Here is a 22135-nt window from a genome sequence, read left to right on the forward strand (position 1 = left end):
ACGCACCCTGGATGGAATCCAGGGACTCCACGACCCCCCAGGTTCGGGCGAGGGGTCGCCCCGGAAGGCACTGAGGTCTGCTGTGGGAACCCAGTCTTTTCTTTGGCCTCGCCGCTTTTTTTCCGCGACCTGCCTCTACCTCCCCCTGGAACCCTGGGTGCCTGTCCCTGTCCCCCGGGAGACTTCTTGCCGCTTTGGGGTGTCCCCGTGGGAAGAGACACGCACCCCGGGTGAGAGCCAGGGACTCCACAACCTCCCACACACACACCCCGGGTTGGGCGCGGGGTTTACCGGGAAAGCACTGACAGTACATCCTGGGATAATGAACCTATTCCGCCAGCTTTTTACCATTCTGGCTGTGCTATATTCTCCCTCACCGCCAGGAACTGCAGCAGCAACGTGAGTCAACTCAAGCTCCAGCTTCCAGCACGCGCCGCTACTGCCTCCCGCTTCATCTCCTCTAAACCAGGAACAGAGCAGCTACGGGTGCCGATGCAGAGAAACCTGTAATCGCAAGCCTCCCCACTTGGCATCCCTTATATATAAGGTTTAATGCAAATGTAGTTCCTGGACTACATGTTCTGACTGGATGAGGGAAACCTCTAGGCCTATTCTGATTGGACTTTGTTATCATGTTCTGATTGGTTAGTATAAGACTTCCTCTTATCCAATCAGAACCTGAAAACAAAGCCCAATCAAAATAGACCTACCGCTTTAGCGCTCATCCAATCAGAACATGTAGTAAAAGAACCTCTCTAATATAACCTCAGTAAGGGGCCATCGTGTCTTTCTGTGCACTACTGAGTTTACAAGCTCGGATGTTCCGCGCCCAGCTTAGAAAAGGAGGCATCCCTGGTGGTATGCTGGAGGCTTGAGTCTGTAGCAGCGTCGTTCGTCCCGCTGCCATTGGTCGCGGTGAGGGAGAGTACTGCGCAGCCAGTGTGGTAGAAAGGTGGCAGAGTAGGTGAGCTATCCCAGGCTGCACTGCTTGCGGCGGCGGAGTGAGGGGCCGGGCAGGCGAGGACTGGTTGGATGCAGTATCAGGAGCTACACTGCCCAAGGCAAAAGGTGGATTGGGGCGCCATCTTGGGCTAGACCACCTGTGGTGGGGAGCATGTTAGGGGCAGTATTGGGTGTTGCACTGGCCTTGGCGGGGGAGATTTGGGTGCGTTATCCCGGGCGTCATCTCCCACAGTGGCGGGGGCGGGGGGTGCTTGTTGGGGACGCTATCTGTGACTGTACTCGTCACCATGGGGCAGGGGTTGGGGGCGCTATCTGGGCCTTCAGTGCCCATGACGGGGAACTTGTTGGGTGTGATATATGAGGCGTCATTGCCCATGGCTGGGGGCTGGTTGGGGGCGCTATCCATGGCCTGTACTGCCCACAGCCAGGAGCGTGTTGTGGGCGTTACCGGGGCGGACTGCCAGTGGCGGGGGTGGGGGGATGGGTTTGGTGTTGTGGCGGGGGGAGGGGGCTGCATTGCCTGGAAGGGAGTGGTTGGGTGCACTCTCCGGAGGGGCTCTGCCGGTGGTGGGTGGCAGATTGGGTGCAGTGTTGGGGCTACACTGCCACGGCGAGAGGGATGTTGGCGACAGGGGAGTTGGCAGCGCTATCCTGGGCTACACTGCCGGTGGCAGGGGGCGTGTTAGGGGCGCTATCCGGTGCTGCATTGCCTCCGGCGGGGGTCGAGAGGTGTGTGGAATGGGTTGGATACACTATTGGGGCTCTACTGCCCGAGGCGGGGTGAGATTGGGGGCGCCATCGTTTGCTGCACCGCCGGTGGTGGGGGTCGTGTTAGGGGCAGTATTGGGTGTTGCGCTGATCTTGGCGGGGGAGTTTTGGGTGCGTTATCCCAGGCATCATTTCCCGCAGCGGCGGGGGTTACTGGGGGCTCTATCCCTGGCTGTGCTGGTTGCGGAGGGTCGCGGGTTGGGGGCGCTATGTGGGCCCTCAGTGCCCGTGGCGGGGAACTTGTTGGGTGTGATATCCGAGGCATCACTGCCCATGGCTAGGGACTGGTTGGGGGCGTTATGCATAGGCTGCCCTGCCTACAGCTGGGAGCGTGTATGGGACATTATCGAGGTCGGACGGCCAGTGGCGGGGGTGTGGGGGCGGGTTGTATGCTATGGGGGGAGGGAGGGAGTGGGCTGGGTGCACTATCGGGTTTGCACTGCTGCCGGTGGGTGACACATAGGGTGCACTATCAGGGGCTACACTGCCGCGGTGAGAGGCGTGTTGGCGGCACCATCCTGGGCTATTCGCTGGTGGCAGGGGGCTTGTAAGGGGAGCTATCTGGTGCTACACTGCCCGTGGCAGGGGGCGTCACTGCTAAAGGCTGTGGTCTAGTTGGCGGTGCTATTCCAGGACTCATTCTCCATGGCGGGGGGCAGGGGAATGGTGGGGGATGTGGGGACTGGTTGGCGGCGCTGTCCGTGGCTGCACTGCCCATGGCAGGGAGCGGTTTGGGGGCGTTATCCCGTGCTGCGCTGCCCGTGGCAGGGGGCAGGTTGCGGGCGCCATTGGGTGCTGCAGTGTCCCAGGCGGGTCGAGTTAGGGACGTGTTCGGGGGCTGCACTGCTGGTGGCGGGCAGTGGAGGCGTCAGTGACAGCGGTGGCCTCCAAGAGAGGAGCGGTCCTCCTCTCTCCAGATGCTGGACTCTAGCCGACCACATCTTCCTGTTTGTGCTTAAGTGTGGCAGGCGTACAGCGTTTTCGCGGGAATCCTGAGCGCCGCAGAGGCCCCAGACCCACCGTGGTTCCCAGACTCGCGTCCTTTCTGCTCTGTGTTGTGGGGACTGCCTAGGTCCCCCGGGCAGGCAGTAGCAAATACAACGAGGCTACAGGGCCCTATGGATGGAGGCATCAGGGATGGGAACCGACACATGGGTGGGGCGGGCTGGCTGGGGTTGAGTTTCTGCTGCTACTGCTTTCCGAGCAGCGCAGCCAGGGTGGGCCCAGCAGTTTCTGTGGAGTGGGAAGCTCAGTAACTGTGGTGTCTTCAGGCTCCACCCCTGTCCCCAGTTCCTGGCCAACTTGGGCCAAAAGGAGAGGCTAGGTGTGAGAGCTTTCGCTGAAACCGGCCCCTGCCAGCCATTGACCAGCATGACAAGAAGAGGCTCTAACGCTGCTACTCTTTGGATCTTTTTCTAGGATTTTCTGGCTTTGCCCGCCCAGTTGCTCCGAGCCTGGAAGGGGAGTCACCTGCCGCTCGCTGGAGGGCAGACCGCGGGCACTGCGGCGCCCACGTTGAGAGGCAGCTGCGGACCATGCCACAGAAGGTCAGCCACGGGGCTGGGATTCTGCAGCCAGCCGGGATCCAGACGTGCTTCCTGGTGTGACTGAAGGAGAGTCGGGCCGTGTGTGGAGTGTGAATGCGTGTGTATTTGCAGACAGACATCAATAGGTATGGATGGTATGAGCCAGTACTGCGATCCCGCAGAGCCACACAACATCATGGGTTGTGCTAGGGAGGTGGAGTGACCATCCTCAGAAACCCCCGCGGGTGGGCACTGCACACACTTCCACCCATACGGTGTATGTGCATGCGTGAGTTGTTCAACCCCTGTCAGAGTCTGGTGAGGGAAGCTGTCAGGGATGGAAGTCAGAGATGATGGGCTGTTTACAGGTGGCGGTGGAAGGAAAACAGCCAGGAGCCCCAGTGGACCCCGTAGCTAGGCCAGGTTTGTAGTTTTTCCGGAAAGGGCTGAAACCCCATCCACTCTTCACTTCAGCCTGTGCTTGTTGGAGTGAAGTAGGGTGGTGGAGTGCTGACTGAGAGACTTTGAGGGATCTTTGGGAGTGGGACCCACTTCCAGCCTGATGCTCCTTTCCAAAGGCTTGGATGGGTGTGGGGGTGCCAGTCCAGGACAGGCGAGTGTTCAGGAGACCTCAGGAGTCCCTGCAGACTGTTCTCTGGCTTTGCCAGCTCCAGGTACTGTGCATCTGGACCTGGGAGCTGGCTGAGGGGCACCCTTCTTTTCCCTCATTTCTTTCTGTGATTCTCCCTACATCCTTGTTAACAAACCTGAAGGGCACTTGATATGCCATCGGGGTTTGCTGGGATGTGCCCCTGTTGAGTGGCTCTCATCAGAGAAGCCTCCGTAGGGAATAAGAGTTGGCCTGAGCCAGGTGCCAGGGCTCTGGGGTTCTTTGCATGCGTTGAGACCCTGGGGCTGTCCCTCAAGCCCCATAGGCCCCAGTTTCCCATGGTACACTGCCCTCCCCATTCTTCCTGCGGCGAGGTGGGGAGTAAACAGCTGGCAGAGCTGCCTGAGGCTGGGAGGCCAGGAGTGACTCAGGGCCTGTGAGGTCTTGGGCAGTGATTTTTCAGAGGGAAGTCCTGGCACATCTTCTCGACTTGGGCAGGAGTTGGGGGAGGCTCTGTGCTCACCTCCAAGCTGTGGTGCTGGGTTTTCTGAGTCCAGGGGTGAGGTGGAGTGGGCGTCTGTTGGGTCTGGCTGTTCAGGCTTCCAGAAGGTGCCTCAGGTCCCTCTTCCCTTTCCAGATGTTGAGGAGTTGGAGAGGGATGGGACCAGGGGGCCTGCCACAGTGGGGTGGGGTGGGGGACTGGAGCTGAAGAGCTACAGCAGCCACTCTTGACCCCTGTGGTTGATGTTTCTGAGCAGAGACAGATGCTAAGCTCGGGTAGTGTCGGGTAGGTCTACGTGGGACTGCTCAGCTCAGCATGTTGAGGCGATTGGTGGGAGGTGGTCTCAGTCCCAGAGAAGGCGATTGGTGGGAGGTGGTCTCAGTCCCAGAGAAGAGGACCCTGCTGCTGGAGGCATGCTTGCAGCCCTCCTCACCCTCTTTCCCATGACCCTGTCTGATCAACTTTGGCTGAGCCACCATGGCTCAGAATGACGAGCCTTGAGGGAAAGGGACCTTGGCATGGTTGGGGGTGGTGGCAGGGTCGCATAGTGGTTAAGCATGTAGGCTCTGCTGTCACTCAGACCTGGGTGTGAGTCCCAGCTCCGGCACCTGCTGGTCTGCCTCCACCTGCGTTCCCCTCCATGGGAGCCTGAGAGAAAGGCTTGCAGGCCGTGGCTTATTTAGGAAGTGGTCTCAGGAAACAAGGGCCAGGACAGGGGATTTGAAGGAGAGGAAGGGAAAGCAACTATGTGATTATTCTCACCACTCTCCTGGGCGGTCTCTCTAGGAGCCTTAGAGATTCATAACTGCTCTGTTGGGGAGAGAAACAGAAAAGCGTTTATCCGTTAGCCTGGTCCCCGCCAACAAGTCTGGCTCCGTGGACTTTGGCTCCCGTGTGTACTTCCAGATTGCACATGGGTGGGGCTCTAGTGGTTTCCTGTGTGCTCTCCACACTGCAGCTTCCAAGAAGGCCCAGGATGGCCTGACATGAAGCACTCTCCCGTTGTTCCGGTAAGATGCTGGTTGGAGCCTGCAGGGATCTGGTCATTGCAGAAATGGTTGGCGTGAGAGGTGGGGCCGGGAGGGTTTGAACAGCACACTGAGGTGTCTAACACTGCATGACCTCGGGCAAATTACTTGACTTCTCTGAGCCTTGGTTTCCTTAGCTGGGTGTGTTAATTGTTAACACGGTATTTTTTTTTTCTTTTTTTTAGACGGGGTCTCACTCTGTCGCTTGTGCTGGAATGCAGTGATGTGATCTCGGTTCACTACAGTCTCTTTCAGTGCTTTGGTGCCTGTCCAGTAGGATGTTCTGCCTCTTGGCTGATCTCACCCTGATATGCTGCACTTTTCTGGGTGTGTTTTGTGTTTTTGCTTTTCTAATTGTTGCAATCTTTCAGGGCTTCCAGATGGTTATAAGGGCATTCCTGTCCACCTGCTCACAATCCGAAGCAGACACAGGGTCACCCAAGGCAGGTGTGATGCCAAGGCAAGGATTCTGCTTTGGGGGAATTGGCCCTAGACAAGGTTGTGCTGAGCCCCTGGCCCTGCCCACACTCTGGTTCTGGACTTGTGGCTTGCTCTCAAGGCCAGCTTGTTTCCACTCGTTTCCCTGGTTCAGATCCATGATTACTGGTCTCCTCCTTGGACCATGCTGGGGCTGCTGGCTGGCCTCTCCCAGGCCTGGATCAGCAGATGGGAGCAGGAGTGGGTACCTGGGAGGACCTTGGCACAATCAGGGCCCTGCCGATCAGATGGCTGGCGGTGAGCAAGAGCAAGAGGAGAGACGGGGAGTGACAGGCAGCTGGGAACATTGAGGTGTGCCTGTGCATGTGTACACATCTGTACATGGCATGCGTGTGTGGCCCCGGGTGGCTTCTTGTTGGATTGCTGTGTCTGGATGTCTCTGGGTGGCTACGTGTGGTTCTCCTGAGCACGTCTCTGTGTGTGCACTGTTGGGTGCTCTAGCTTGTTCATAGGTACTTTTCTCTGGATATGTGTGCCAGCCACCTACTGAGTGCTCTTCAGGGTTCTTGAGAGTGTGCCCATCTGGATGGCAGGTGATACTTTTTCCTGCCTCCACTGAGGTTCTTTTGTGTCTTCTGCCATGCCCTGTTCTGCCCTCTCTCCAGGCTTCCTTACCCTGTTCCTTCCTCTGCCTGAGGAAGTTGATTCTCCCCATCTGGCTGTGTGGGTGCCCACTGCCTTCTAGGCAGGGCCTGAAGAGGGACGGCATATCCAGCCTCCAGCCCCATCCCCCCGAGTCTGAGCTGAGGGTGATGGGCTCAAGCTCGGGGTTGAGGAGATGAGTCAGGGATGGCTGCAGGGGGTGGGCAGAAGTGGCGTGTGTGTCACCATGCTGCAGAGAAGTGTGTTTTCCTGCCTGCCTCCGCCTGACCTGCCCTCAGTGGCTTGGGCACCAGTGCAGCTGTGAGAAGTCTCCCTTACTTAGCTGTTCTTATTCTCTTCCCAGTAGCCTTGGATGGCAGTTTCTGATGGGGAGCAGAGTGATCTCTGGGGCTCTGTGCATCCACTGGGGGACTGCGGCCTCAGGATAATTAATCTCATCATAATCATTGGTATTTATGGAACTCTTCCCGCACCAGGCTCTGGACTACACACTTGTACATGTAATCAGCTCATTGGCTCCTCAGAACAGTCCCATTTCAGGGGATAGTAGTCCGATCACATGGGTTCGAAAAGCATCCCTGGCCAGACATAGTGGCTCATGCCTGTAATCGCAGCATTTTGGGAGACTGAGGTGGGCAGATCACGTGAGGTCAGGAGTTCGAGACCAGCCTGGCCAACATGGTGAAACCTCATCTCTACTAAAAATACTAAAAATTAGCCGGGCATGGTCACGTGCACTTGTAATCCCAGCTACTCGGGAGGCTGAGGCAGGAAAATCGCTTGAACCCGGAAAGCAGAGGTTGCGGTGAGCCGAGAAAATCGCGTTGCACTCCAGCCTGGGTGACAGAGAGAGACTCCCTCTCAAAAAAAATAAAAAATAAAAATAAAGCATCACCATTTTATGAGGAAGTTTTCACATTTTATGAGGACCTATAGGCTCAGAGAGACTGGGTTACTTCTACAAGGTCACACAGCTAATAAGTGAAGGAGCCGGATTCTGAACCCAGACCTGTTCCTCTGCTGTTCCCTCCACTCTTCACAAAGCCGTGTCCATGTCATCTTGGCATTCTCCCTCTCAGAAAGGCCATCCCACATCACCCCCTCTACATAGCATTCCCTAGTCATCTGGTCCCATTTGGATCAGATCACTCAATTGTGAATACCCCACATAAAGGTAGTCCTCTGTTACCCTCTACTTCCTAACCGCCTCTTCCCCACCTAGAGCAGGGATCTGTTTGTCTTGCTCACTAAAATATTCTTAGGACTAGCAGACAGCTTGGAACACAGTAGGGATACAATAAACATTTGATGAATGAATGGATTGATGAATGAAGAGAGGTCTGACTCCAGAGCTAAGGTTGAAATTCTTCCTCTGTACTGTCTGTCATACAGCAGGGACCATTGCAGAGTGGCAGGAGCTGAGGCTCTGGAGCCAGCTTGCTTGGTTCAAATTCTGGCCGTGCTAGTGTTCTGGTTATCTAATGCTGCTTAATAAACCACCAAAAGCCTACGGCTTAAAACAATGGTGACGTTGATTTTGCCCATGAATCTGCAACGTGGGCAGGGTTCAGTGGGAATAACGCTTCTCCACTCAGCATTGTCTGGAGTGGTTCAAAGTCTGGGGGCTGAAGTCATCTGAAGGCTAAGTTGTCACACATCTGGCATTCGTTGCTGGCTGTTGGCTTTGAGTCCGTTCCTCTGCACATGGGCGTCTCTATATGCTGTCTCCACCTGCTAGATTGGGCTTCCTCCCAGCGTGGTGGCTGAGCTAAGGGACAAGCATGCCCAGAAAGAGAGCCAGGTGGAAGCTATTTCACTTTTTATTTTATTTTATTTTATTTTATTTAGCCATGGAGTCTCACTGTGTCACCCAGGCTGGAGTGCAATGGTGCGATCTTGGCTCACCACAACCTCTGCCTCCTGAGTTCAAGCGATTCTCCCACCTCAGCCTCCCAAGTAGCTGGGATTACAGGCGCCCACCACCACCCCTGTCTAATTTGTATATTTTTAGTAGAGATGTGGTTTTGCCATATTGGCCAAGCTGGTCTTCAACTCCTGACTTCAAGTAATTGCCTGCGTTGGCCTCCCAAAGTGCTGGGATTACAGGCGTGAGCTTCCACGCCTGGCCAGCAGTTTATTCTTTTAGCAGGAGCTACACTTTTGCCCACTGATCCCCTGGCCACAGGTGAGGCTTGGGTCTCCCCAAATGACAGGATCTATCCCCAGATCCCTATCCGCTGTCATGTAATCCAAGAGGCATCTTACTGTGCAGAGCCCTGCTGAGGGTGAGGCCTGTAATGAGGAGAGAAAGGGGAACTTGAATGGAAAAGGCCTTTTCTGTCCCAGTTTATTATCTCATTCCAGGTCAGCCCGGCTCCCTTCAAGGGGTCCGGGACAAGTGTTGCTGATGGAGATAACCACGAGGCTGGGTCTCGGGCAGAATTTCTCTGGGCCTGGGGCTGGGATGAACCCCAACAAGACCCCTGTCTTTATTCAGGGAAAATCAGGATAGTGAACCCTGAACATGCTGTGTTTGAGCTGAGTGAACTGTCCGCCTCTCCCCATCCCTGCCTCCTGCTTCCACCTGAGTCACTGTTTGTCTGCCTGAGGCATCAGCCCCCTGCCTCGCTTGCTAGCCTCGAGGAGGAATCTCAGGGTTTGCTCCTTGTGGCCCAGGTTGGGGCTGCTCCTAAGCAGGGCGTTGGGAGGGGGCCTGGGAAAAATCTGGGGGTTTGCTTGAGCCCAGCCTGGCAGTATCTTCCATCTACCGCAGCCCTCATTTATTGCCTGCTCTGCTGTGAGCCTTCCCTGAAGGAATGGCAGAAGGGCTCAAAGGGAAGCTCTGGTTTTGAATTCCGCTGTCAGCTTCCAACTCTGTGACCTTGGACAAGTCTCTTAACCTCTCTGAGGCTTCAGTTACTCGCCAGGAGGGAGACCATGGTATGGTAAGCATGAAAAGAAATAAAAAGTATGACACTTTTTTTTGGAGACCGAGTCTTGCTCTATTGCCCAAGCTGGAGTGAAGTGGTGCATTCTCAGCTCACTGCAACCTCTGCCTTCTGGGTTGAAGCGATTCTCCTGCATCTGCCTCAGCCTCCTGAGTAGCTGGGATTACAGGCGCCCACCACCACGCCTGGCTAATTTTTGCATTTTTAGTAGAGACCGGGTTGTACCATGTTAGCCAGGCTGGTCTCGAACTCCTGACCTCAGGCAATCTACCCGCCTCAGCTTCCCAAAATGCTGGGATTACAGGCGTGAGCCACCGTGCCTGGTTTTTTTATTTTTATTTTTTTGAGACAGAGTTTTGCTCTTGTCACCCAGGCTAGACAGTGCAATGGTGTGATCTCGGCTCACTGCAACCTCCACCTCCTGAGTTCAAGCAATTCTTCAGCGTCTGCCTCCCAAGTAGCTGGGATTAGAGGTGCCCACCACCATGTCCAGTTAACTTTTGTATTTTTAGTAGAGACGGGATTTCGCCATGTTGGTCAGGCAGGTTTTGAACTCCCGACCTCGTGATCCGCCTGCCTCAGCCTCCCAGAGTGCTGGGATTACAGGCATGAGCCACCGCGCCCTGTCTGAAGTTACTCTTCACAGATGAAAAACCTGAGATGGAGGAAGTTTAAGCAGTTTCCCCGCAGCTACACTTAATGTCAGAACTGGGGCTGGAATCCGTGTGTTCTGACACCAGGTGGTGGTTGCTTATCTGTTCCAACAAGGAAGATTTCCCCCTTCCCTCGACCCCTTTTGCCAGAGGGCAACATGGCTGTGTCATCCTAGATATAAGCCCAAGAAAGATGCTCCCTTTCATCCTCGCACCACCCAAGCTTGCCCGCATAGAGCGTGAATGCCCACCTTGTGGCCTGTCCTGTGAGGTGCCAGGTGCCCTACCTTAGTAGGGGAGGGCTGGAGTGACCCAGCTGCATAGGTGTGGACGAAGAGTTGGCTCTGTGAGCTCCTTTAGTGAGAAGCGCCTTCAGACAGCCCCCAGCATCCAAGCCTTTCTTTTTTTTTAAGTTTTATTATTTTTTTATTTTTTGAGACAGAGTCTCACTCTGTCGCCCAGGCTGGAGTGCAGTGGCACGATCTCTGCTCACTGCAACCTCTGCCTCCCAGATTCAGGCTGTTGTCCATCCGCAGTCTCCTGAGTAACTGGCATTTGCAGGCACCTGCCACCACACCAGGCTAATTTTTGTAGTTTTTAGTGGAAGACAGGGTTTCCATGTCTTCCAGGCTGGTCTCGAACTCCTGACCTCAGGTGATCCTCCTGCCTTGGCATCCGAAAATGTTGGGATTCCAGACGTGAGCCACCACCCCCGGCCTCTCCGTCATCCTTTATCTTCATGTGATTTATGAAGGAAACAGAAACCAATCTAAGTCTCCCCTTGGAAGAATAGTAGACTGAAGCCTCAAAACAGTAGGTGGCCTGCCCCCAGTGACTTAGAGGTGGAGCTGAGATGAGAGCTGAGCTCCAGGGGATTAGTACTGGGGCCGGATGGGTACTGTCTGGAGCGGGAAGGATCTGGGTCAGACCACCTAGCGCCTGCTTCTCTCAAGACATCTGTTTTCTGAGCTTCCTGTAACTCTCTTATCCCCCTGCCTGGGAAAGGAGCTTGTCTCATCTTCAGCCCTCTCTGGTGGCTGTGAGGCCTGAGCTGCCCAAGCAGAGGAAACTACATTGTCCCTTCCTCCTGTCCTGCCCAGGGGAACACAGTGGAGGGGCTGCTGCTGACAGGAGCCTGAACTGCCGCCTCCTCCGAGCCCAGCCAGCTTTCTTGGCTCTGCCTGCCTCAAAAGCCCATAGAGGCCGGGCACCGTGACTCACTCCTGTAATCCCAGCACTTTGGGAGGCTGAGGCGGGCAGATCACTTGAGGTCAGGAGTTTGAAACCAGCCTAGCCAACCTGTTGAAACCCTGTCTCTACTAAAAATACAAAAATTAGCCGGGTGTGGTGGTGAGTGCCTGTAATCCGAGCCACTCTGGAGGCTGAGGTAGGAGAATCACTTGAACCTGGGAGGCGGAGGTTGCAGTGAGCAGAGATCGTGCCACTTCAGCCTGGATGACAGATCGAGACTCTGTCTCTAAAAAACAAGAAAAAAACAGTTCATCAAACTGGGTGGATTTCCTGGAGCTCTGTCCTAGGGTTGGCACTCTGGCTGGGACTTGCCCCTAGGCTGGCCCCCCAGGAACACCTACAGCCCTTGTGACCTGTGACCCACAGCAGGCTCTGGGAAGCATTTTGAGTCTCAGAGAGAAGGAGCCCTTCCAGCCAGGCGTTGGAGGGACCTGGGTACTTGCTCTTTCCCTCTTCATTCTCTCTCCTGTGATGAGCTGAGCTTTGCTTTAGCACCTCACTTTTCCTTTCTGTGACATGGACGCTGATGAACTGTGTATTTCTGTAGGTTCCAGAATTAGTGGGGCCAATAATCATCAAGGTGGGTTAATTTGGTTGGATTCCTTCACTTCCCTGAGGCTCAGTGTTCCTATCTGTAAAATGGGATAATAGGGCACCTTCTCAGAGGGGTTTGTGAGGCTGAAAAGCTAAGTGGTTCTGTCCGTGCTGGCCCACCGGAGACTCGCAGATGCAGGTGCTGCCCTAGCTCTCCTGTGCCCACAGCTCATCCTCCTCTCATCACTGCAGTGCTGCCTGGCTGCTGAGTCAGTGGAGCTGTGGGAGGAACATGGGCTGTGGTGGGTGGGGCCAGGAGGGCTTGGCCGGCCTCACAGAGTGCTTCCCTTTTCTTTTTCTTTTCTTTGAGACAGACTTTTGCTTTTGTTGCCCAGGCTGGAGTGCAATGTCACTGTCTTGGCTCACTGTAGCCTCTACCTCCCAGGTTCAAATGATTCTCCTGCCTCAACTTCCCGAGGAGCTGGGATTACAGGTACCCACCACCACACCCAGCTAATTTTTGTATCTTTAGTAGAGAAAATTTCGCTATGTTGGCCAGGCTGGTCTCCAACTCCTGACCTCAGGTGATCTGCCTGCCTCGGCCTCCCAAAGTGCTGGGATTACAGGCGTGAGCCACCACATCCGGCCGCTTCCTTTTTCTGTTGAGTCACAATCCTTTCCAGGGAGCCTGCAGTCCCCTTGCTGTGCACCGCACATGGAAGAGGAACCAAGGAGTCAGAGCAGGAGGGTCAGGAAGCTGAGTGGGACTGAAGCAGGGGCAGAAATCACCCTCGGCAGTAATGATCGCAGCTCCCTTGGCGGCGTTCGAGTTCTGTGCTGAGTGTTTCCGTTCGCTGATAACCTCACGAGTGGGTAGCAGCCTCCCCAAATCATAGAAGAGAAAGCCGAGGCCTGGAGAGGTTAGGTAACTTGCCCGAGGTCACTGGGCCCCAAGGAAGGAGAGGAAGAAGGGTGGGAAAGGCCCTAGGATGGCTTTCACCCCCCGCAGGGCTCATGAAGTGCCATGAAAAGCCATCTGGGAGAGTCCCTTCCCTCTTTCCAGCCCTCACTATGAGGGTACGTGGGGCGGTGGACCCTTCTGGTTTCTCCAATATTCCTGGATCCAGTGGCATCAAAGAAGACCAGGCTGCTGTAGGTTCTGCTCCTTGGCCAGGTGTCTGAATCAGTGCTGGTTGTGGCTGTCAAGGAGCACAACCCCAGGTGGGAGAAACCAGCCTCAGAGTGGCAGCAGCGGAGGCCTTGAAATGCACCCCTTCTAGTCTAGTCTGCCATTCAGATGTCCGGTCCCGGGCCCAAGTCTCTCCAGGCTCTGGGAACACTTGGTCCAGATGTTCATGTCTGGGCATTTACCTGGGTATCTCCATAGACTGGGAGGCCCCAGATGAGAGCATCTGTCACTTTTGCCTTTCGCTAGAACACAAGCGATGGCCAACATTCATATGTGGTCAGTGTAGGTGGTGGATGTGCCAAGTGTGATGTAACTGTCACTCCACTTCTCTGTCATGCATGAAAGCGCATCAAAGTGTACTACAAAGATGGACCTGTCATTAACTCCCTCTAATCTATTTTTTAAAAAGTAAGTAGGTTGCAACAGGAATTTTTGCAACCCATGCTACACCCCCTACCCCAGCACCTCCCAGCTGAGGCTGTGGGCTGTGTCTGGCTCACCCTGGTGTTTTCTGCACCCAGCATGGTCCTTGGACTACAGCGGGTGTTGTTGGTGGCGGGAGCTTGCTGAGCAGCCAAGTGGGCTGACCATTCCCACTTTCTTTCGCTTGTCAAGCTCGTTTCTTTAGTTGGGATTTTCTCAATGGAGAATGGAAGAAATCCAACTCATACTGGCGTTAGGAATAAAGAGACATACTGCTGACTGTCCTGTACCCAGGGTTACCTGGCTCCTAGCACAGCTAGATCCTGGAGCTCAGATGATGTCCTTAAGACTCCATCTTTTGGCTGGGCGTGGGGGCTCACGGCTGTAATCCCAGCACTTTGGGAGGCTGAGACAGGTGGATCACCTGAGGTCAGGAGTTCAAGACCAGCCTGGCCAACGTGTTGAAACCCCATCTCTACAAAAAATACAAAAATTAGCTGGGCGTCGTGCTGGGTACCTGTAATCCCAGCTACTTGGGAGGCTGAGGCAGGAGAATCGCTTGAACCCAAAAGATGGAAGTTGCAGTGAGCTGAGATGGTGCCACTGCACTCCAGCCTGGGTGACAGAGAGAGACTCTTCCCAAAAAACAAACAAAAAACCATATGGTCTTTCTTCTCTTTCCCTGTCTCTGTCTGTTCTCTTCTCTTCCCTGCTTTCCTGCAGGGAGGTTTCATTTTCCTGCACACTCCACAGCCCCAGGCTTTCATCTCGTGCTTTAGCAGGGGAAACCTCCTGGGATGGTATCTTGTTGGGTTCACTAAGGTCTCCTGAACCAGTCCCTGCAGCTAGGAGCAGACGCCCTGGTTGGCCAGGCCTGGTCAGGTGCCCACTTCTGACCCTGGAGGCAGATTGAGTGCAGAGGTGTTCTTCTCAGGAGGCCAGCTGGAGGCAGGGCAGGCAGGACCCAAGGTGTCCACGGTACCCGTCGAGCACTTCCTGGCTGTGGGTGGGTGCCACTGTGGGGAGAGGCACTTGGGGCACTCTGGCCATCCGGTGGGAAGCCAGCGGCCTGAAGCCACGCCCGAGCATGAACCCCACAATCCTAACTTCCCTGGGGCAGAAGTGAGGGTGGGGGGAAGCCTCCAGGCTCCTGCTCGGGGCTAGCTGCCTTGGAGGAAGAGAGTCAGTCCCCAGCCCTGCATTGGCCCAGGACCCTGAAGCTGCTCCCACGCCTATAATCCCAGGGGCTTGAGGCCCATGTGGTGTCCCCTGGTGTGAAGGAGTCAAGAAAATAGAAATCCTTGTGCCCTTGGTCCACAGCCTGGGGTTGGCCCCTAACACCTCAGCACAGTCTGGTACCTTCAAAGTGGCCGCAGGCCCCAGAGAGGAAACTCCAGGGAGGGTTGGTGGGAGAGGCCAATCGCACCAGCTAGGCTGTTTTTTCCCTTTCTCTACTGCTTGGGAGTAGGCAGGGCCTGGGTCCCTGTCTGTGCCCACCCACCCCAGTGTCTGTGGTAGTGTACGTGCCACATCCCTTTGAGAGGCTGCCATTAGTAAGGCCTGCTGTGTACTAGGCGTGGCCAGCACCAGTGCATGCAGGTATGGGCGCTAACCCTGTGGTATGAGGCAGAATACGCCAGCCCTGTGGTATGAGGACTAGCACCTGAGCATGCAGAGGTGAGGACGAGCCCTGCGGTTCAGCTGGGAAGACAAATACACCCGCACATGGGTACCACCCAGCCCCCCCCACACTGCCAGTGTGAAGCATGGCGCTGCTCTGACCTCTGTGTAGGCACTCGAGGGGGCTGACAGGTACAGGTATGTTCCGTGTGTGTGTGTGTGTGCATGCGAATGCCCCTTGCATGCAGTCTGAGTGTGCTGATGAGTGCCTGTGAGCACGTGTCTCATTCTGTGCATGTGTCCAGTGGGAATTTGTCAGTGTATGAGCAGTGTGTGCAACTGTCTCTATTGATGCCTATCTGCAGTCACATGTGAGTGCGCATTTGTGCACGAGTATGCAGCGCTGTGCTCAGGTGTATGCAGTTGTCTAATGATAGGTATGTCCGCATGCAGGTATCTGTGTGTACCTGAGTATTCTGTGCATGTGTGTGCCCGTGTGTGCATCCCATGTGTCCCTGTGCCCACAAGTGTGCATGTATACTTACATCCACGTGTGCTAGTGGAATGACGTGTGTGCCAAGCCATAGCGAAGCAGGCCGGCAAAGGTTCCTGTCTCAGGCAGCCCTCGGGAGTGGGTGTGAAGGGCCCCAGTGCTCAGGTGCCCAAGGCTTCCAGCTGGATTTTTCTGTCACTGTAGGCGTGGCTGCGGGAATCCCTGGGGTGCCTTTGGGTTCCAGGAAGCTGGGGCTGTGTGGGCCGGGCTGCTAACAGGGGCTGTGGAGCAGTCTGCCAGCTGAGCCATTTCTAGCGCTGTGGGTTTCTCTGGGTGTGGGGAAGCTGCCCTCCACAACCTTTTCGGCCTATCTTGATGCCTTCTGGAATGCAAGACAGACCTCCCAGCCCTGCAGCCTCACCCACAGGAAGCTCAGGTTGGGGGCAGGTGAAGAGGGAGGTGCCACGCTGGACACCCCGCTGTGCCACGGCCCTCTTGTGGACAGCCCTGGGGACATCACTGGGACCTAGGGTTCTGCAGCCACAGCCATGTTTGGCCGGAAGCACAGCGTTTCCTTCGGGGGCTTCAGATGGTGGGTGACAGGTGGGAGGGTGGTGGAACGATGGGAGATAACTTAGAAGTGAACTCTTGTTGAGTGCATTGGTGGCTGTGGGGACAGAGGAGCTCGGGCTGTGCCTGAGAGCTGGGTCTGCGGATGCGCTGGTAAGTTGAGATGCAGGATCCTGGTGGGGACATCAGAGACCGTAAGCCTTCTTCACTGTCCCTGGGCACCCAAGGAAGGAAAATCCCGGAGTCTGCACCGGCTGCCTGTGGGCAGGTGGGAGCACGAGGTTGTGTGACTGCAGTTGAATGTGTGTGTATGTGTCTGCAGGTTCCCGCCTATGTGTGTGCGAGCGCGTGTCTGAGCCTGTGCCTGTGGGTGCCGGCATGTGTATGTGGCTGTGACTGCCAGTCTGTGTGACCATGTGTGAGGTGTATGCGTGTGGACACCCATGCACTCCGTGTCTGAGCAGCTGCCTGTGTGTGCCTGTGGCCTTCTATATCTGTGTGTGCTCATGTCTGTGTGTATGCATGTGTGACGCTCTTGTTTATGCCATCGATGTGGCCTTGTGGTGGGGGAGTCTGTGACCTGCTGGACCTCTGGGCTGCCTGCTCTCTTGGGAGTGGGTTGTGAGAGGAGGTCTCCCACTTGCACCCCAGGCAGCCCACCCTAGGCATGTCCTAGCCTGAGCAGCTTCGTCTCTCCCCAGCCGCCTGCCTGGTCCTCTGGCCCCTCTTGCATCTGAGCTTCTGTCTGGGATGAGGGATGTGCTCTTTCCTCCCCAGGGGACAGAAAGGAGGCACATGGAAGCCAAAGGCTTGTCTCTGGTTCCTAGCACTGGCAGTTTCTCCGCGGCTGGGGAACAGAGTCTGGTGGTTTTCATGATCGGTTTCCTTTCAGCTCCTGGGTTGGGGGCGTTGTCAGACTGGGAGAGGGTTCTAAGGCAGGTGGCCAGGGGTGTTCCGGTGTGGAAAATGGTGGATTAATGGGGGTAACAGAAAGGGCAAGGAGAGAGAGGCTGTGTTCCTTGGTAATTTTTTTGCTTCCAAGTGTGTGTGGTTTTTTATTTCCCTCTTCCTCCTCTTCAAAGCACTTTGCCATCCATTCTCTGGCAGGGAGGGACCATGGGCACCCTATATTTGGCAGATGGGATGGTGCAGATGAGAAGATGGCACAGTGTGGCTTGTGTCTGCTCTCGGTCCCTCCCTCCCTGACGCCTGGGCCTGGGAGCCGCTGCCCCGAGGGTAGGGGCCAGTGTCCGGGAGGCGGCAGAGGAGTTGGCTTCTGGTTGGGAGGGGTGTGTGTGTCTGGGCTGGGAGCCTTGCAGGGCAGGGCCCAGCAATGAGATTGTGTCCTCCAAGGCACGTCTTTCTCTGGGAGGCGTGGAGCAGATGAAAGGCTTGTCTTCACAAAGCTCCCTGTGGGTGGGTCCGGGTCTCAACTTAGCTTCATTCCATATGAAGACTCCTGTGTTGGGACCCACCGCTCCAGAGCCCAAGGCAAAGCTGGTCCTGAGGTTTGAATCTGGGCAGGTGAGGGGAAAACCAGGAGTGTGGCTGGCCAGGGCTGCCTTCAAGGCAAAGCTAAAGGTGGAGGAAGAACCCTAGGATGTCCCAGAGGTCCCCATGTGCTGACTCGGTATCCACCGGACCGTGGGTTCCGGGAGGGCAGGCCCTGCCCTATTGCATTCACATGGAAGCCTGGGATGTCACACAGATTCAGTCGATGCTTGCATACTCATTGAAGTCTTTTGCACACAGCAAGTGTCTGCTTGGGGCCCATTGAGGTTGAGGGGATGACGGGGCCTTCCGGGCTTGGAAGGTTAGGTCATGGTTCAGGGACCGGGGCTGCTGTGACCGTGGTGTCTGTGGATGTTGTGGTGGGCGGGGCTGACCAGACAGAGCTCAGAGGTACATGCACCAGGAGCCCAGGTTCCAGCACTGACTCCACCTTGACCCTTGAGGAACTGGAATGGGACACTTCCACTCTCTGGGTCTCAGTTTCCCCATGTATCAGTGGGGGATTTCTGCCTTACCCACAACACAGGGCTGTTGTAAGAATTAAGAGATTCCTTGAGAAAATGTGAAACCTAAGCGCTTACTGTTAGGTGTTGCCACGGGGCGGCTCTGGGTTCCACGCATTATAGCGGAGCGTAGGGCTCTGAGTCCTGCTCAGATCTGGGGTTCTGCGGGTTAAATAGGGGAAGAGGAGGGTCAGCATCCCAAAGCGGGTGAGGATTCCAGGGAGAGACCCTCAGGGACCAGTAGTGGAAGTCCCAAGGAAGGGACTCAAGAGGGCATGTGGGGAAGAAACTGGGAGAGACGTGGGCCAGGCTCCTTGGGGTGCCGCTTGCTTTGCTGTTGGAACTGAGATGAGAAGGTGCTGGGAGTTTACTCAGAGTGAAAGGACCCCGCCCCAGCTCAAAGCCTTAGGGTGACTTGGCTGGCCCCTCTCCAGGTCCGACACCACTCCCCTCCTCTCCCCTCCCCTCCCAACCTTCCCCTCCCCACTTCTCTTTTCCTTCCCCTCTTTCCCCTCCCCTCCCCTCCCCTGGAGTTGTGCGTGTAGGAAGCTTGAGGCATAGCTGAGCTGGCCAGACAAGGGTGCTGGAAAGAGCCTCCAGGGTTTCCAGGATGCTGGAGCCAGTGGCAATTTTAGTGAAGCGGTAGTAATGGCAACACTGATAGCATTTGTGACACATGGTGACATCGACAGTGATAGTGATACGGATCGTGATGTGACAAAGGCGGCATTGGTGCTGGTGGCAGTGCTGGTCATGATCCTTCCACAAGAGGAGATACAGTGGGAGTGCTCCCCCAACAAAGCCATCTAACACTCCAGTGGGTGGTAGCAACCTACCTTCTGCTCCACCAGCCAGCTTCCCCCATGTGACTCTGAGCTTGCCTTCCCCACCTGCCCTGAGACCCCTCAACAATGCATCAGCCTCCCCCTGTGGCCTGGGGGCCCAACCACTACCTGGGCATCTGCCCTCTCCCCATGCCATGGGGCAGGGTATGGGTGGACTTCCTCTTGGCCCAGAGAAGGGCCCGACTCTGGCTCCTTCACCCCACTCTCTGCCTCCTGCTTCCTCCTCTTCTGCCCCAGCCCCCAGCATGAGGTTTTCTTATTCATCTTCTAATAGTAGTTCTGCAGCAGCCTCCTCTTCCAGTTCTTCCTTCTCTTCCTCTGCCTCCCTGTACCAACTTCCCAGGCATTGCCCAGGTACCGCCACTCTTTCCCTCCCCCAACAAGCCTGTCTGTCTCCATTCAGCACCCTAAGCATACTCAGCCTTCTCTCCCATCCCAGGCTGTGTGGAGCCAGGGTGCCCCACCACCTCCTTCCTATGGCCGCCTCTTAGCCAACAACGATGCCCATCCAGGCCCCTTCCCTCCCTCTACTAGGGCCCAGTCCACTGCTCACCCACCAGCCTCAACACATCAGTATAACCACCAGCAGCAACAGCAACAGCAGCACCAGCAGCACGGAAGCCCCGGGTTCCTTCTCCTGGAGCATTTTCCCACCCCCTGGAGGGCGGTAGCTCCCACCACGCACACCCTTATGCCATGTCTCCCTCCCTGGGGTCTCTGAGGCCCGACCCACCAGGGCCAGCACACCTGCCCCCACCTCACATTCAGCTGTCCTACAGCCAAGCAGGCCCCAATGGCCCTCCAGTCTCTCCCTATTCCAACTCTTCCTCTTCCACTTTTCAAGGGTCCTATATGTTCACACCCCTCCCCTTCCCAGGACCCTCAAGGGGCGCCCTACCCCTTCCCACTGGTGCCTACAGTCACCACCTCTTCAGCTACCCTTTCCACGGTCATTGCCACTGTGGCTTCCTCGGCTGCAGGCTACAATATAGCCTCCCCACGTGGGCCCCCACCGTTTGGAAAGAGAGCCCCGTCCCCATGGGCCTACAAGACAGCCACCCCACCCGGATACAAGCCTGGGTTGCCACCCTCCTCCTGAACAGGGACCCCACTGGGCTGTTGAGGCAGCTTGCCACCTACAGGCCAGGGACCTTCAATTCAGGCTGGGCTCACCCACCGTGGGACCCCTGCCACCTGTGGGGCCTCAAGCCTGCCATCTCTGCCACCACCACCTGCGGTGCCTCAGGGCCTCCCCTGAGTGCCACGCAGGTCAAACAGGAGCCGCCTGAGGAGTATGAGACCTCCAAGAGCCCAGTGCTCCCAGCCCGCAGCCCCTCACCCCCTCCCAAGGTGGAAGATGTGCCCAGCCATGCCAGTGAGTATGCCAGGTTTAACAAACCCCGGGATCGCAGCTTCAACTCATGCGCGCATAGGAACTTCATGCAGCTGGAGGGCTCCAAGCTGGCCAAGAAGCAGACAGATCTGGTAGAGAAGGTGTGGCGGCGAGGCCAAGCAGCGAGCGTGAAGAAAAGGAGCACGAGCAGGATCGCGAGAAGGAGCATGAGCTTGAGAAGGAGCGTGAGCTCGAACGCAGCCTGAAGTTGGCTCAGGAAGGTTGTGCTTGGATGGAATGCCTCTCTGGGCCCAGTGCCCCATCGCCCTCCGTTTGAACTGGGCAGTGCGGTGGCTACAGTGCCCCCCTACCTGGGTCCTGACACTCCAGCCCTGCGCACTCTCAGTGAATATGCCCGGCCTCATGTTGTGTCCTGACAATCACAACCATCAATTCTACGTGACCGTGGGGGCAGGGGACCCGGGGCTCCTGGGTTACAGCGTCCCGGCCCTGTACAGCTGCCTGGGAGAGGGAACGGGAAGCCCGTGAACGAGACCTCCATGACTGTCTCAAGCCTGGCTTCGAGGTGAAGTGTAGTGAGCTGGAACCCCTACATGGGGTCACTGGGCTGGGCTTGGATCCCTTTCCCTGACATGGGGGCCTGGCTCTGCACCCTGGCCCACCTGGCTTGCACCCTTTCCCTTTTCATTCAAGCCTGGGGCCCTGGAGCCAGAACGTCTAGCACTGGCAACGGGCCAGCCCTGCGGCCTGACATGTTCTATGCTGAGTGGCTGGCACTGAGAGGCAGCACACAGAAAGGGTGGCAGCCCTGGGCAGTGACCCTCTGGCTCAGCTGCAGATGCTCAATGTGACTCCCCATCACCACCAGCACTCCCACATCCACTCACACCTGTGCTTGCACCAGCAAGATGCTATCCATGCAGCTTCTGCTTCTGTGCACCCTCTCATTGACCCCCTGGCCTCAGGGTCTCCCCTCACCTGGATCCCCTACCCAGCTGGGATTCTCCCTAACCCCCTTCTTCCTCACCCTCTGCACGAGAATGAAGTTCTTTGTCACCAGTTCTTTGCTGCCCTTTACCAGGACCTACCGGCCTCCCTTTCTGCCCCAATGTCAGCAGCTCATCAGCTGAAGGCCACACACGCATAGTCGGCTGAGCTGCAGCGCTTGGCGCTAGAACAGCAGCAGTGGCTGCATACCCATCACTCGCTGCACAGTATGCCGCTGCCTGCCCAGGAGGACTACTGCAGTCACCTGAAGAAGGAAAGCGGCAAGCCACGGTAGAACCTGTGATCAAGACAGCACCATGGCTCCTACTTTGGGCCTTAGAGCACCCGCCACACTCCCCCCGCCCTGCCCTTGGCCTGCCACCCGGAGCCAAGAGGGTGCTGCTCAGTTGCAAGGCCTCTGATGCTGGACAGAGAGAGAGGGGAGGGAGAGACAGACAGAAGGCCAAGGCCTGGTGTGTTCAGAGGTGGGGAGGAGGCGAGGGTAGGGACAGAAAGCGCACAGAATCTTGGACCAGGTTTCTCTTCCTTGTCCCCCCTGCTTTTCTCCTTCTGCATGTCCAATCCCAGTGGATAACACCCCTCCCCCGCCCCGTTGGTGTGATTGTTTCATCTGTTAGATGTGGCTGTTTTGCATAGCATTCTGTGCTACCCCGCCCCTCCCCGATCCCTGTGTGCGCCCCTTCTGCAATGCATGCCCCTTGCCCCTTCCCCACATTAATAATTTGTATATATAG

The 22135-nt window shown here is 56.3% G+C and overlaps 1 pseudogene; it reads left to right on the top strand.

The window, feature by feature from the left end:
- Nucleotides 1–6122: 6122 nt before the first annotated feature.
- Nucleotides 6123–21724, top strand: LOC126964051 (atrophin-1-like; annotated as a pseudogene).
- The last annotated feature ends 411 nt before the right edge of the window (nt 21725–22135 follow it).

The sequence above is a fragment of the Macaca thibetana genome, chromosome 10 (genome assembly GCF_024542745.1).
Source record: "Macaca thibetana thibetana isolate TM-01 chromosome 10, ASM2454274v1, whole genome shotgun sequence".
NCBI lineage: Eukaryota > Metazoa > Chordata > Mammalia > Primates > Cercopithecidae > Macaca > Macaca thibetana.